Source organism: Halichoerus grypus, chromosome 8 (genome assembly GCF_964656455.1).
Source record: "Halichoerus grypus chromosome 8, mHalGry1.hap1.1, whole genome shotgun sequence".
NCBI classification, from domain to species: domain Eukaryota; kingdom Metazoa; phylum Chordata; class Mammalia; order Carnivora; family Phocidae; genus Halichoerus; species Halichoerus grypus.
The window spans coordinates 86,205,885-86,221,793 of NC_135719.1; the positions used below are offsets into that span (position 1 = coordinate 86,205,885).

General features: G+C 35.5%; 1 long non-coding RNA gene across 8 annotated transcripts in view; it reads right to left on the reverse strand.

Moving 5' to 3' along the window:
- LOC118530243 (uncharacterized) overlaps positions 1 to 15,909 on the reverse strand; it is a 449,173-nt gene that overhangs the window by 27,497 nt on the left and 405,767 nt on the right. For 2 of the 8 annotated variants that reach the window (XR_013440656.1, XR_013440654.1), the window contains exon 9: positions 6,341 to 6,396. The exons of the other annotated variants lie outside the window; for them this stretch is intronic. This is a non-coding gene — a long non-coding RNA (uncharacterized LOC118530243). Of the gene's footprint in view, positions 1 to 6,340; positions 6,397 to 15,909 lie in introns of those variants that run through there. 8 annotated transcript variants of the gene reach the window in all.

Consider the following 15,909-nt stretch of genomic DNA (forward strand, 5'->3'; position numbering starts at 1 on the left):
ATATTTTTAAAATCAAAGGCAATGAAGTATATTCTGCCCTATTCTATCCTCCCCTTTATTAAAATATATCTGTGTATTTATTATTTCTATTTCATATTCTTTCTCAGAAGAAAAGGTCTTCCTTCTCCTTCATGAGCTTGACCATGTCCCTGTGCTCTTGTTATATTCCCATTTATCCCTCTTGTGATTTATCTTTCATTGCATCATCAATCTCTCCCCACTGGATCATCTTCTTTTATCTACAAAGAGACTAAGGACTCTTCCAGCCTAAAAATACTCCAGTTTCTTCCACTGTCTTTTTTTTTTTTCCTGACAAAATACCTGGGAGACTAGGAACCATTTGTAGCTTTCTCTTTTCCACACACAATTGCCTTTCTTTTCCCACCATTCTTCAGAAACTACTTTCTGGAAAGTGTCTAATGACTTCTCTGGAGTATTTAATCTTTTGCCAACCTGTTTTCCATGCTGTCTTTCCTTGACTCTCCAATACCGTCTCCTTCAACCTCTCTGATCATTAGTTACCTCTTCTTTCTGTATCTTTTTCTATTCTTGTCCTTTACAATAAGTGTTTACCATAAACCTATTCTGAGCCCTCCTCTCTTTTCTTTAATGCTTTCTTCCTTCTTTATGTACCATTTCTATGTATATTTATCATTTCTAGGTGTATAATCCCCAAATCACTATCTCCAGGCCTACCTGCCAGGTGAGACTATCTAGCTATTTGCTGAAACTATAGTACATATATCTGCTTAAAGCCTTTAATTCATTTAAGTATTGAAGGCCTTCTATTATCTGCCCATAACATGAATGCTCTTCACATCACAGTAAGTAGCCCCTTCAGGCACTTGACACGTTTAGTCAAATTCAACAATTTTGCCTTTCAGCAAACACTTGTTTCACTCAATGAGTGTTTTTCTTCATTTTCTATTTGCTCCTACATCCTTTTCTCTCTGTGAAGTACTCATGGCTCGGTGAGTCCATGTGCCTCCTACTTTGAATTCTCCCTAAGGATGATGGGATATTCTCTTCCTATGAACTCTCAGTGTTTTCTTACCTTCTTATTTGTGACCTATGCACAATAGTCAAATTTCAAAATTTAAGTGAAGAGAAGCTATCAGTTTTACTTGCTGAATTCTACTGGTATTTTAATTATTTGTGTTCAGAATTCAGCCTCTGGACCACGGACTCCTAGAGTCTAGAAAAGGAGTTTTCTTACCCAAATTTATATCCCTCCAAAGCTTCTGGCATAGTGTTTTTTCATCTACTATTGGGGCATTTAATATAAATATACAGGAATATATAAATATTCAGTTTGCTACACATGAACTTATCATTTAGGTTAGAAAAACAACTTGTTTTCTCTCTCCTCACTCTCACTCAGTGAACAACTTTCCACATATTCCTGCAAAATTGCTGTTCTGACTTTATTATTCTTCTGCTTACCATTGGGAAAGCTGTCAAAATACATCAATACCTATTACCCTTTCCATTAAAAAATCCTGGATACAAAGATGCAGTTAGCTGACTGTGTTATCAAATTTTTCAATGGAAGAAAAATCCTCCTCCAAAGCATTGTTAACTAATTGGTTATCACTGACTGAGTTCTACAAACAGATGGGCTGCATCTGCATTCTGTCCAGTAGGATACCTTATGGATGGAGATACTGTTTATTTTTTCAGTGAGTACAATATTGTAAGGTTTAATTTTAAAATTTAAAGAGTTTTGGTGAATGATACCTTTAAATCAATAAATGCTTAAGATATGTGGAGTGGCCAGTATTGGCTACAGTATCAATGAGATAACCAGAAAATGCCTCTTAGAGAACAATAATCATAAAGTTTATTAGAGGCTTGAAAGAAAGTAATAATAAAGGATTTAAAGAAATGAAAAGATATTTCTGATTGAAATGGATGTAGTAATAAATCCTCAAGGCATGAATATTAAGGCCTCATACTGAAAGAAATACATACATGTCTCCAAAGAAAGTGTATGGAGATGCTTTTTTAATTGTGACATGTTCTGCAGAAGATATCTTACAAATCTGTGTAGTTTATGTGGGAGAAAAAGCCAAATAACCTGGTGTACATCAAGAGCAAATGATGTCGAAGAGGTTGCTGCCTGTGTTCTCCTTTAGGATTTTGATGGACTATCCAATCAAGAAATGGGCAGAAGACATGAACAGACATTTTTCCAAAGAACACATCCAAATGGCCAACAGACACATGAAAAAGTGCTCAATATTGCTCGGCATCAGGGAAATCCAAATCAAAACCTCAATGAGATACCACCTCACACCAGTCAGAATGGCTAAAATTAACAAGTCAGGAAATGACAAATGTTGGCGGGGATGTGGAGAAAGGGGAACCCTCCTACACTGTTGGTGGGAATGCAAGCTGGTGCAGCCACTCTGGAAAACAGTATGGAGGTTCCTCAAAAAGTTGAAAATAGAGCTACCATATGACCCAGCAATTGCACTACTGGGTATTTACCCCAAAGATACAAAAGTAGGGATCCGAAAGGGTACGTGCACCCCGATGTTTATAGCAGCAATGTCCACAATAGCCAAACTGTGGAAAGAGCCAAGATGTCCATCGACAGATGAATGGATAAAGAAGAGGTGGTATATTTATACAATGGAATATTATGCAGCCATCAAAAGGAATGAGATCTTGCCATTTGCAACGACGTGGATGGAACTGGAGGGTATTATGCTGAGCGAAATAAGTCAAACAGAGAAAGACATGTATCATATGACCTCACTGATATGAGGAATTCTTAATCTCAGGAAACAAACTGAGGGTTGCTGGAGTGGGGGGTGGGGTGGGAGGGATGGGGTGACTGGGTGATAGACACTGGGGAGGTATGTGCTCTGGTAAGCGCTGTGAATTGTGCAAGACTGTTGAATCTCAGACCTGTACCTCTGAAACAAATAATGCAATATTTGTTAAGAAAAAAAAAAAAGAAGAAGATAGCAGGAGGGGAAGAATGAAGGGGGGGAAATCGGAGGGGTAGACGAACCATGAGAGACGATGGACTCTGAAAAACAAACTGAGGGTTCTCAGGGGAGGGGGGTGGGAGGATGGGTTAGCCTGGTGATGGGTATTGAGGAGGGCACGTTCTGCATGGAGCACTGGGTGTTATGCACAAACAATGAATCATGGAACACTACATCTAAAACTAATGATGTAATGTATGGGGATTAATATAACAATAAAAAATTTTAAAAAAAGAGCAAATGATGAAACCATTTCAATCTGAAACAGATAAATCACAAAGAAGTGATTTCTATAAACTTATTCTTGTATTTACCGATGAGTTTGAGCACTGTAATTTTACAGACTTTATTTGTAATAATTCCTGGAGTCACTTGTGTCATTGATTGAGAAATTAAAATAAAATTCAGTGTATCCTGGCTGTGACAAGAACAAATCATTCTTTACTTTTCCAATGGGATAGTTTCTAGGAAGTTAGATTACTTTTACATTGACATTATAACAAAAATCTTTTATCTTTCTAATGATCTTTAAAAGTGAGGTACTTAAAGCTTATAAAAAATGATCATATTCTTTGGGGGTACTGGGCTAAACACACAATAGTAAATTGATAAATTGATGACCTAGTGGTATTATTTTTAGGAGCTTTGATTTCAAGTATTATATTTCCTAATTTTTAAATGTTCTTAGGGCCCATTTCCTTCTCTAACCATCACTCCTTGTAACGAAACCGTTAAATGAAACTGTAGCTATTGCTATTTTGCAGACATTAATAGGGCTCTAGTATGGTACATATATAAAGGTATATGTCAAGGATGCTTGAATATCCCCTTGCCCCAGGGTGAAAGAATTTTAATGAAATGATTCAGAATTATCTCCACTCACCATTTTGCCTTATCTGTGTCCTAAAATATTAGCTCAGGGCAGTGATTAAGTGCATGTAAGGCTCTATGGATTCATCTCTTAGCTCCGACAGCTATTAGCTATTTGGCCTTGAGAATGGTTCTTAACCCCTTGTGTTTCAACTTTTCTTGTCTGCACATTTGTGGAAACAGTACCTATCTCACAGTGTTGTGAGGATCAGATAATTTTTACTTCAAATTTATTTGAATTATGACTTAAGTTTAAATGACTAAACTCTATAGCCAATAACTGATGGAATCATGACCAAAATCTGGTCTCTGTTTTTTGGGGGCAAAATTTGAGATTATTTTTCACAATCATAAACCAAGAAACAAAAATTATAAATCTCATTTTAGACTGAGGTATAATTCGGTTGGATCCCCAATCAAATGTCCTATTTGAAGGGAATGAAATGGCTAGCAGGAGTCATTTATGTATCTTTGAGCTAAACTCCTTTTAATGGGTTTAATAAAGACCAGAAATTTATGCACATAACTCCAAGTTTAGGACCATTTCAGCAAGTGTGTGGATCACGGAACAACAGTCATTTGGGATCTTAAGAAACAACAGGCACCTTATTTCTTTTTCTAAGAAAGGAGAAATCAATGTAAATTATTAAAAATATAAAACATTTAATTACTCTGATATTTATGCATTGTCTTTTTATTGGTACTCCTTTAAATGAGGAGTGTAAGTGGTGGTGATTATAAAGCCAAATACAATAAGGACCAACCACTGAAAAGTTTGTTCTGCTCCATGGGATTTGAGGGTGTTTGAAAGAAATAAAAGCAAGTCTGCATTATAATGCTATATATCGGGCGCCTGGGTGGCTCAGTTGGTTAAGCGACTGCCTTCGGCTCAGGTCATGATCCTGGAGTCCGGGGATCGAGTCCCACATCGGGCTCCCTGCTCAGCAGGGAGTCTGCTTCTCCCTCTGACCCTCCTCCCTCTCATGCTCTCTCTCATTCTCTCTCTCGCAAATAAATTAAAAAAAACTCAAAATAAAAAAAAATAAAAAATATAATGCTATGTATCCATAGGTAGGAACTCAGCAGAATAATCTTTAACCACCTGCCACAGTATGTAAGACTATATGTATAGGAGATGAATACAGTATATGTGATTTGAATCTAAAATGCTTGTCTATTAGTTATAAAAATCTTTGAAAACCTTTTTTCTGTTGAAGTAGAAATTACATAAATTAATAATAATCAGAGCCATTATGACTTAAGCTATAGACTTTTAGTCCCTTTTTCTGTTTTTTTGTTTGTTTGTTTGTTTTTTGTTTTTACAGGAAAAGATACATAAATTCTCAAAACTACTCTTTTAAAAAATGTTTTGGTTCTTTCTTTCCCCATTTTTTTTTACCTCAGTTTTGCCAAATTCTGATCTTACAGTCCATTTCCTCTTGCTATTAATGTTTCATTCCCTTCAAATATGACATTTGATAGGATCCAGATTTTGGTCATGATTCCATCAGTTATTGGCTGTAGAGTTTAGTCATTCAAACTTAATTTTTACTTAAATTTATTTCAACACACAAAATGTGAAGATATAATTGAATCTTCTGAGAATCATCTCAAAAGGGTCAGGAGGTAGAAGTCATGGCATTTTACAAAACTTAAAGCTTTGAGAATCTAAGTAAGTTAGTTTTGAGTTTTCACAGCAACATTTTTTGGGGGGCGGGCAAACATTAAGCCTAAGATAGGTTTAAGTTTTTAGAAAAAAAGCTCAACTGGGTGTTATATGAAGTGATGAGTCACTAAATTCTACTCCTGAAACCAGTATTACACTATATGTTAACTAACTAGAACTTAAATAAAACTTAAAAAAGAAAAGAAAAAGCTCATGGCCTAACACATTCTAGAGATCCACTCATCATGTACTTGATTTTTTGGGTTTTTTGTTTGTTTGTTTTAATCAGCTTTAAAAATCAAACTTGTAAAATATGTTTACAAAGAATAATATGATCAAGTGTTCCACAAAAATAAATATAAATAGTAAAAAAGAAAAAAAAAGATATAATAGGTTCCTCTCCATAGGGACAACGATTTTGGAGATGACACTGAAGGGGCATGCTGAGGAAGGTGAGAATAAAAATGCAGTAAAAAAAAATAAATAAACATTGTACTTAGCATTTACAATGAAGATATACAAGGAATTTACATTGTTCATATAAAACTGAGAATATATGGTTGACCTGATGTAGCAAAGTCTTGTTAGAATGAGAGTAGCGATTATACTTTATTAAGATGGAGGGCAGATTACTTTATTAAAAGAATCAACATTATACTTGATGTTGAGATCCTTGGACTGCAGTTAAAATTTTAGCATAGTTTCACAGGGTTTATACTAAATAAACTTGCTGTACCTGGATTCGCTTTCTTATTTGTACAAGTGATAAATCTACCTATTCTTTTACCTTTGGAGATGGCTTTAAAAGGCTATATGTTTCATAAGATAATACAGGATAAAAACAGCAGCATATTTTTATGATATCTGGAAAAAAATTAAAAAGATAAAACAAGGTGAAGATTTAGCCAACAATTTATAACAACATGATATCTGTAAGAAAACATCTGTCAGGGCGCCTGGGTGGCTCAGTCGTTAAGCGTCTGCCTTCGGCTCAGGTCATGAACCCAGGGTCCTGGGATCGAGCCCCACGTGGGGCTCCCCACTCTGCAGGAAGTCTGCTTCTCCCTCTCCCACTCCCCCTGCTTGTGCTCCCTCTCTCACTGTCTCTCTCTCTGTCAAAATAAATAAATAAAATCTTAAAAAAAAAGAGAAATTCTGGTATAGCACTGGAGAGATTATTAATATAATTCATTACATTAGTATGAAAGATAGTAAAAAAAATTATCTCAATAGATGAGAAAAAGTGATAAGATTCTACATCTATTCTTGATTAAAACACCAAAAATTATGTTTAGAGTATTTCTTTCTTAGCATGACAAAGAGTACATATTTAAAACCGAGCGCTAACATTGTACTTAGTGGAGAAACATGGTTATTTTCTTTAAAAACAGGGATTTTTCTGTTCTCTTTAAAAACAGAGGGGCACCTGGGTGGCTCAGTCAGTTGAACATCTGCCTTTGGCTCAGGTCATGATCTCAGGGTCCTGAGATTGAGCCCCGTGTCGGGCTCCCTGCTCGGCAGGGAGTCTGCTTGTCCTTCTGCCCTTTCCACTACTCATTCTCTCTCTCTCTCCCAAATAAATAAATACAATATTAAAAAAAAATAAAAACAGGAATAAGATAAGAATATACTCTATACCAACTCTTACTTAATAACATACCAGAACATACCGAGCCATAACTATCCAAGAAGGACAATAATTAAGATACAAATACAGGAAAAAATTTTAAAATAAAAAAAGCTTTTTGTGAACAAAATCATTATGTACCTAAACTCAAAAAAATCAAGCAGAAAATATCCAAGGCAATAAAATGATAAGAAAGCCTCTATAAACAGCTAAATAACATGGTATACATGGAAACTAACTGTGTGGAGGCAAAAATACGAGAAGCTGGTAGCTCTACTTTTTCCACACCCATTTCAATTTATGGTGAATTTATAGGATGTACTTTGAACTAGACTCAGAAGCCAAGATATAGCTAATGCATTGGCATCTCCAAATTATCAGCACACAACTCACCATCTGTACATATGCTTTGTGGGAGAAGGGTGACATTTGTTCCCGAACGCTCACTCAACCACGCATAAACACAAATGCATGCACATAAAACATATACACCCACTCACAAGTACACACATGAAAACACAAACATACATTTATACACAAACACACATATACACTCATATATGTTTGCACGTGTACATATAAAATGCATATACACACATGCCCCTGTCTTCTCTTAGAGGGATATTTGGCAAACATCCAAAAGGATTAAAATCAGAATTTTCATGGACAAAAGCTAGAAGGTGATGGGAGTAGAGTTCACATCCCCATAGTCTGCCTATGGAATCCATGCTACTAATCACAGTACTTTGGGGCCACCTCTATAAACAGAGAGTGAGAATATCTGCCTTAACAGCGTTTATTAAGGGTTAGGAGTGATAACATTTATAAAGTGATTAACACAATGCTGGCACATAGTACCTACTTAACTGAATGTGAGACATTGTTTTACTAGTAGTACTCTTTCCCATGTAATGTCATTATCTAAAATTCACGTGACAGCTCCACAGCAGTCTACAATCATTGTGACTTCTCTAAATCTTAAGGACCTGGAGATCTATCAAAAGGAGAAAGTTGTAACCATTGAAGATCAAGTATTTTATTCCTGGACCAATGTTTTCTCACTATAACATAGTGATGACTGTCAGGGGGAAATGTGTTTAGTCCCCAGTCTGGGTAGGTTGAGTGGTAGTGAAAGGGAGCATTATAAAACAGTATTAAAGTCAGTAAGTAAAAATGTGGAGGAGCAATGCTTCAAAGGGATAGAGAAGAAGGTAGTGAATGTAGGATATAATGAAAGCAGTAGCATTTGCTACATTTGATTTGAAGAGAAGGTGAATGAAAAAGAATTCAAAGGTGCTCTGGAGGTACATATAAGGAAACACTGGTATTTGAGGGAAATTTGATAAAGTTGTTATTCAAGTGTTGAGGATGAAGAGACAGCAGACTATTCAAAATCAATATCCAAATGAATAAGGTAGATTTGATGGAGTGTAAAGTTTTAGACCTTGAATCCGACGACTTGCATTTACTGTAGATCCTGTCACAAGTCATTTAACTTGAGTACCAATTTTCACAAGTGTAAAATGGAGAAAATAATTCTTTCTTATCTAAGAGATTTGTTGTGGATTACAAATATTTATTTACCTTGAAATAATTTTAATTGTAAAAGTTCTTTAATGTAAGAATTGAAATACCACCCATTTGTTTCCATAATTAGACCTGTTTCCAGTATTGGATATTGTGGATGTAGTTTTATTTTTTAACAACTTGCCTAGAACCTAGTAAAAAAAAAAAAATTGTCAAATGAACAAGTTGTTATAAAATGGAGAATTTAAAAAATGGATGCTGACCTATATCTGCAAGAAATAAGGAAAACCTATAAAATAATTAGGTATGTGGATGGATAGATGAGTAAGTGATTTTTATTATATGCTTTTTTTTCCCCTGTCTTTGGTTTTCATTTTTCTTCCATACACTCAACCTGACACTTTAAGACTCTTGATTATCAGGTTTACTCAATGTGGAATTATTTTTACCCCAAGCGCAGTTGTATTAGGCTAATAAGAATGTTGTGGGATCTGTTTATTACCTTGGCCGGCTCATTAATGAGACTCATGTGGCTTTCAGTGTGTAATTATCCACCTTAAGGGAATGAGGTGGTTTCCTGCCTGGGAGTCAATCTGGCTACCAGTGAAGAGTAGCATTATTCCATCCCAGCAGTTCTATTCTCCTTGGAGATAATAATATAAATGACATAATATCATGCTCATAATTCTCAGTGTATTTTATCAACATTAACTGATTTATATTTAACAAGGTTGTTTGCTGATCTGAGAATCCAGTTACTAATGTAATCTTAAAAAAGGTGCTTTTTGAAGATGGGAGGGATGGGGTGGCTGGGTGATAGACATTGGGGAGGGTATGTGCTATGGTGAGCGCTGTGAATTGTGTAAGACTGATGAATCACAGACCTGTATCTCTAAAACAAATAACACATTATATGTTAAAATAAAAAAAAGAGAAGACAGTAGGAAGGGAAAAATGACAGGGGAGGGAATCGGAGGGGGAGATGAACCATGAGAGACTATGGACCCTGAGAAACAAACTGAGGGTTCTAGAGGGGAGAGGGGTGGGGGGATGGGTTAGCCTGGTGATGGGTATTAAAGAGGGCACATACTGCATGGAGCACTGGGTGTTATATGCAAACAATGAATCATGGAACACTACATCTAAAACTAATGATGTAATGTATGGTGATTAACGTAACATAATAAAAAATTTTTAAAAAAAGGTAGGGAAGTTAGATGACTGCCTTGGATTTAGAAAACAGTGTAAACTATCCATGATGCTTCTTATTTAAAGGACTCAACAAATTATAGGTAGTTTTTGAATTGCAGTAAAGCTCTGTTCTAAAAGTGTGGTTACTAGTCATTTTTAAGGAATGCAGTATTCATTTTCTTGAGAAATCTACTTAAAATGCTGTTTAGGCACTCAGGCCCACCGAAGTACATTTACTGTTTAGTGGACTGGAAATATAGGTAGTAATTCACCTATTTCATAGACTAACCCCAGTGATTTTGTGGGAAAACATATCCCAAACTTCAACTTTGATATTACAATATATGGTATTGAGAAAAGAAACCCCCATTCCATATTCACTTAACTCTCATCTGTAGAGTAGAATTAGAGTCTCTTCTGGTCCCTGGAGAGTAGTAGCAGCTCTAGTTAGGAGGGCAAAGGTGTTAAATACTCTAGGGCACAGACTGGCAAGCTTTTTATGTAAAAGGCCAGATAGTAAATATCTTGGCTTCGTGGGCCAAGAGGCAAAATCAAAGCTATTACGTAGGTATTTATAACAGCAGAGAAAACAAACTTCCACATTTTTATTGACAAATTAAAAATATAATAATTGAGCACTTTTTGTAACTCAGGTCTACTAATAAAAGAATGAAATTCTATTTTAGGATAGCATTTTGCTTAATTTTGTTTCAGTTAATATTTCCTATCACTAAAATAACAGCAAATACTCCTCTGTTAAAGCTGATCTGTAAGGAGATTTTTACATATTTCATCTTAAAAAAAGCTTTTTCACACAGATCAGTATTGACAAATACTGGTAGCAGTCCATGAGTTATGACCTTAAACATACTTTTTCACTTGGAAGGCATTTATAGGATTCTATTATTCTTTTGTCATGAACCATTTACCATATCATTACTGTGTAGATTAGTCACTTACAAAAGAAAATTAGGTGATGCTCCTCAATTGCACAGTTAAATGGATTCTGAAATACAGAAATTTCTTTGGCGCTTGTAGTGAGGTCTGAAAATGCTACTGAAATTGTAGTTTGAGTTCCTAAAATATAACCACTAAAATATTTTGTGAAAATGGACATCTTGCATCTTGTTTTAACGTCTGATATTGTAGGAAGTGTATAAATCAGTTTGATTTACCTGTAATCCACAGGGGCTGCTGTAGCAAAAGGCAAGATTTCATTCCTTTTTATGGTTAAATAATATTCCATTTATAGATCATATCTTCTTTATCCATTCATCTATCAGTGGACACTTGGGCTGCTTCCATAATTTGGCTATTGTAGATAATGTTGCAATAAACACAGGGATGCATGTATCCCTTTGAACTGGTGTTTTCATATTCTTTTGAGTAAATAGCCAGTAGTATGTTAACTGGATTGTAGGGTAATTCTATTTTTAATTTTCTGAGGAACCTCCGTACTGTTTTCCACAGTGGCCAACCAGTTCGCATTCCCAGCAGTGTACAAGGGTTCCTTTTTCTTCACATCCATGCCCACACTTGTTTCTTGTGTTATTTTAGCCCTTCTGACAGGTGTGAGGTGACATCGCATTGTGATTTTGATCTGCATTTCCCTGATGATGAGTGATGCTGAACATCTCTTCATGTGTCTGCTGGCCATCTGTAGGTCTTCTTTGGAGAAATGTCTGTTCATCTTCTGCCCATTTTTAAATTTGATTATTTGTTTTCTGGGGTGTTGAGTTGTAGAAGTTCTTTGAATATTTTGGATACTAACTCTTTATTGGATAGGTCATTTGCAAGTATGTTCTCCCACTGCATAGGTTGTCTTTTTGTTTTGTTGACTGTTTCCTTTGCTGTTCAGAAGTTTTTTATTTTGATATATTGGGGAAAAAAAACCAGTCTTTTCAAAAATGGTGTTGGGAAAACTGGACAGCTACATGCAAAAGAATGAAACTGGACCACTTATACCATACACACAAATAAACTCAAAATGGATTAAAGACCTACATGTGAGACCTGATGCTATAAAAATCCTAGAAGAAAGCACATGCAGTAATTTCTCTGACATTGTCCATAGCAACATTTTTCTAGATATGCCTCCCGAGGCAAGAGAAATAACAGCAAAAATAAACTATTGTGACTATATCTTGCATCTTTTTCTTGCGAGGACTTTCCAGTATGATGTTGAGGCTTTGTTGTTTAAAAACAAACTGAGGGTTCTAGAGGGGAGGGGGGTGGGGGATGGGTTAGTCTGGTGATGGGTATTAAGGAGGGCACATTCTGCATGGAACACTGGGTGTTATACGCAAACAATGAATCATGGAACACTACATCAAAAACTAATGATGTTATGTATGGGGATTAACATAACATCATAATAAAAAAATTTTTAAAAATTTCTTATTTATTGGTCTAATTCAATAACAAAATAATCTCCACTCTACTGTGTCTTTAAAATACAACGTTAAGTCCACTTTTCCCTTCTTTTTCTGTTTTAACATAATGCATATGCACTGGTAATAAAAATACTAAAGGCTATGGGATGGAGATATGTGTGGCACTTAAAACACTGAGAATTTATAACTGCATTACTGTAACTGGTAGTACCTTGAGCAGTAGTGTGAAACAAAGAGAGCCACATGTGGTCTCTGCTGAAACTACCCAACCCTGCTACTGTAACCCAAACAGCCTTAGAAAATATTAGATAAGTGAGTATGGCTGTGTTCCAACAATAAAACTTTATCTATGAATATGAAATATGAATTCATGTAATTTTCACACATCATGAAATATTATCCTTCTTTTGATTTTTCTCAGACCATCTAGAAAGGTATGCACCATTCTTAGCTCTCAGACAATATAAAAACAGGTGGCAGACTGGATTTGGCCCATAGGCTGAGATTTGCTGACTGCTGATCTTAGTGATATGAAGTATCTAGGGAGGGTGAAGAGGAGGAATAAAGGTTTCATAGAAAGACATAAACCTAGGGCTAGGCCAATACCTTACCATATATTCTTCTGAGAGAGTGCAAGTCTGTGTATATGTATGTATACTGTGTGTGTATGTGTATATATGGGTGAGTGTTTAAGTATGGGCAAATGTACGCATACATATGTGTTTGTGTCTATGTGTGTGTGTTAATATGTGCCTAAGTGTTTTTTAAATACATGTTTGTGTGTTCATGTGCATTTGACTAAGGACTCAGGAGGAAATCATAATTACCCCCCCACACAAGGTGTATAAACAAATAGCTGTGTATTGATAATTTAAAGATGTCATGTATCAGTTATATCTTGACTTTACAATCTACCTCAAAATTATACTTTGTTACCTGCTTCCAAAAGAGTCTAGATAGGTCTCTTTCAATAGCATTGTTCTTTTGACCAGCTAGCCAGAAACTGAACTGCCATGTAACTATTCAGACAACTACATCACATTTAGTGTCAAAATTTAAATGTCCATACCTCCCAGGCATGTCTCCGTTTACTCCTAATTTTTTAAAAATCTCATCTTAAAATTTCACCCTGGGAGTTATACAACTTAATTTGTCTTATTTTTTTTTTAAAGAATTTATTTATTTGACAGAGACACAGCAAGAGAGGGAACACAAGCAGGGGGATTGGGAGAAGCAGGCTTCCCGCTGAGCAGGGAGCCCAATGCGGGGCTCGATCCCAGGACCCTGGGATCATGACCTGAGCCGAAGGCAGACGCTTAATGACTGAGCCACCCAGGCACCCCTTAATTTGTCTTATTAAACTTAATACAGTTTCATTTTTTGTCTTGTCTTTCAAATATGTTCTTTAACCTTCTGAAATGTTTGGAGGCACTCTGGATAAAGGGGAAAAATATCAAGTGAAAAAGTTTTTTTCATCCGGTATGACTATATGCAGGGGGTGACAGGTCAGCACACATTTTCTTGCCAATTCCATATGTGAAATTCATGGGATACTTAGAAATAGTGTGTGCCTCAATCTACTCAGCTGGACAGTAGGATTTAAAAAAATGGCGTGCAGAGAGAATATGGAAGGTATGGTGCCTGGCAATTGAAGTGGACTGTAGGAGATTCCCAACACATTACATGTCTCAAATGATGAGCACTCCAAGTAATATAACAAGGAGAGAAAGGTTATTATCAAATACAGCCTTAGTCAACAAGAGCACTTCCTGCTGTCTGTGGACATAGAGGGATGAGAAAACATGAAGTCACAGTGAGTACTGTTTGCTCTACGATATTTAGAAGTAATTTTATCATAAAATTTACTTCTATACTCTAAGCTGCCAGAAACCTCTGAAACAAAGCTTTGGGCAAAGGAACAGTCCCTGGATCCATCATGTAAATATCTCTTCTGATAATATACTTTTCATTTATTCAACATCTAATTATTTCATGTCTGTGGGCTGGCTTTTTTTGGGGGGGGGCATTTCTGACTTCTGTTTATACAAAAAATTTTCTTTTATTTCCAAGAAATATTCTAATGACTGCTTTTTACCCTTTTTTGAAATTATAGCATTTTTTTCTTATGTTATGCTTCTAGTAATACATAGCAAAACAGGAAATCAACTTGATAAATAATGTATCGAAACTTTCACCTTTCACAAGTGACTTGCCTGCCTCAAAAAGAACAGATTTGTACCTATAATTAAATATAAAAAAAAACGGCTGTCTTCCAAATACATATATGTGCCTCTGCTCCCCAGACACAGAAAAATAAGTCAGCCTGATAAATTATAACAAGAGTGAATATATCAGTCATTATATGTAACTCTAAATAAGTATAGAGGACACAACATATTAGATACTATATGGGAAAGATGGAAAATATCCCAGTTATGGTGTCAGTGAATGATCTTTAAATGTACAATTTCTGCTGACCAGAATTGTTTCTATGCTAAAATTACCAGTAATATGGGTTTCCAGAATCTGTGGAAAATAGATTCTGAATTGCAACTGAAGGTGGGTGTTTACTTCTATTCCTATTTAGATCTGAAAGTCAATTCTGTTACAGGTCAGGTTTGCAAAGCTAAATAAAGTTAATATATGCTTCCCCCAACCAAATGGTTCAAATACCTGTGATTCTATGTACCTCACCAGTATATGAAGATTTCACAACTCTAAGTTTTTGGCATCCTTGAGAAGGAAAGAAGTAAAAGCAGGAGAGCTAGACAAAATCTACACTACACTACATTGTACTAATCTTGATTAGCTCATAGATTGATCAGACATTGATCTCTTGAGTAAACTTTGGGTGACTTACCCTACCTATTCCCAGATTGGACCTTTGTAATCAGCCACTATTTCAGAAATGTACATGGCCCATGACTGCGTCTCTGTCTCTTTCAATATCTCAGTCTAACTTAAAAACGGGTGAGATTACAACAAAAACTTAATCAAAATATAGATTTAATGCTTGATCTTAGCTTAACCTAACTATGAGTTTTCTTTCTAAGGAGGTTTTCTCTTAAACTGTTAGATTTTATCATCTATAGGACATATATATTTTCATCTCTATACTATAAAAACATCCATATGGATATGCATCATTGCTTTTCAGGTGTCAAAATTTGTTGATAAATATATAGTTTATATGAAGCTTACAAGTGGCATATAAACAACTGTGACTATTAAACGAATATGAAATTCAAATAAAGGTGCATGTGTGGTCTAAAAAATAAAGCTGATGGCCCAGGTTCAAACTTAGGAATGAGCTAGTTCTGTGGGTGAAACCATTTTACCTAGCTATGCCTTTAAGACAGTAAGAAAAAAAAGAAATTATTGAATATTACAAACTAAATTTGGGGTCTTGATAAATCAGTTAACATCCTTTGTACTGAAATTCTCTCTTCTTCCAACACGATTGTTTCCAGTTCATGTTATGCTCACAGAGGATGGACTTTTCAGCACATCGAATGGTTTAATTTGGTTAATTGTGTTTCTTTCTCAATATACCATCTGTTTGAGTCAGGGTTAAGTTGTAGATAAACTGAAACTACTCTGGTTATTTTAAGCAGAAAAGGATTTAATATAAGAATTCAG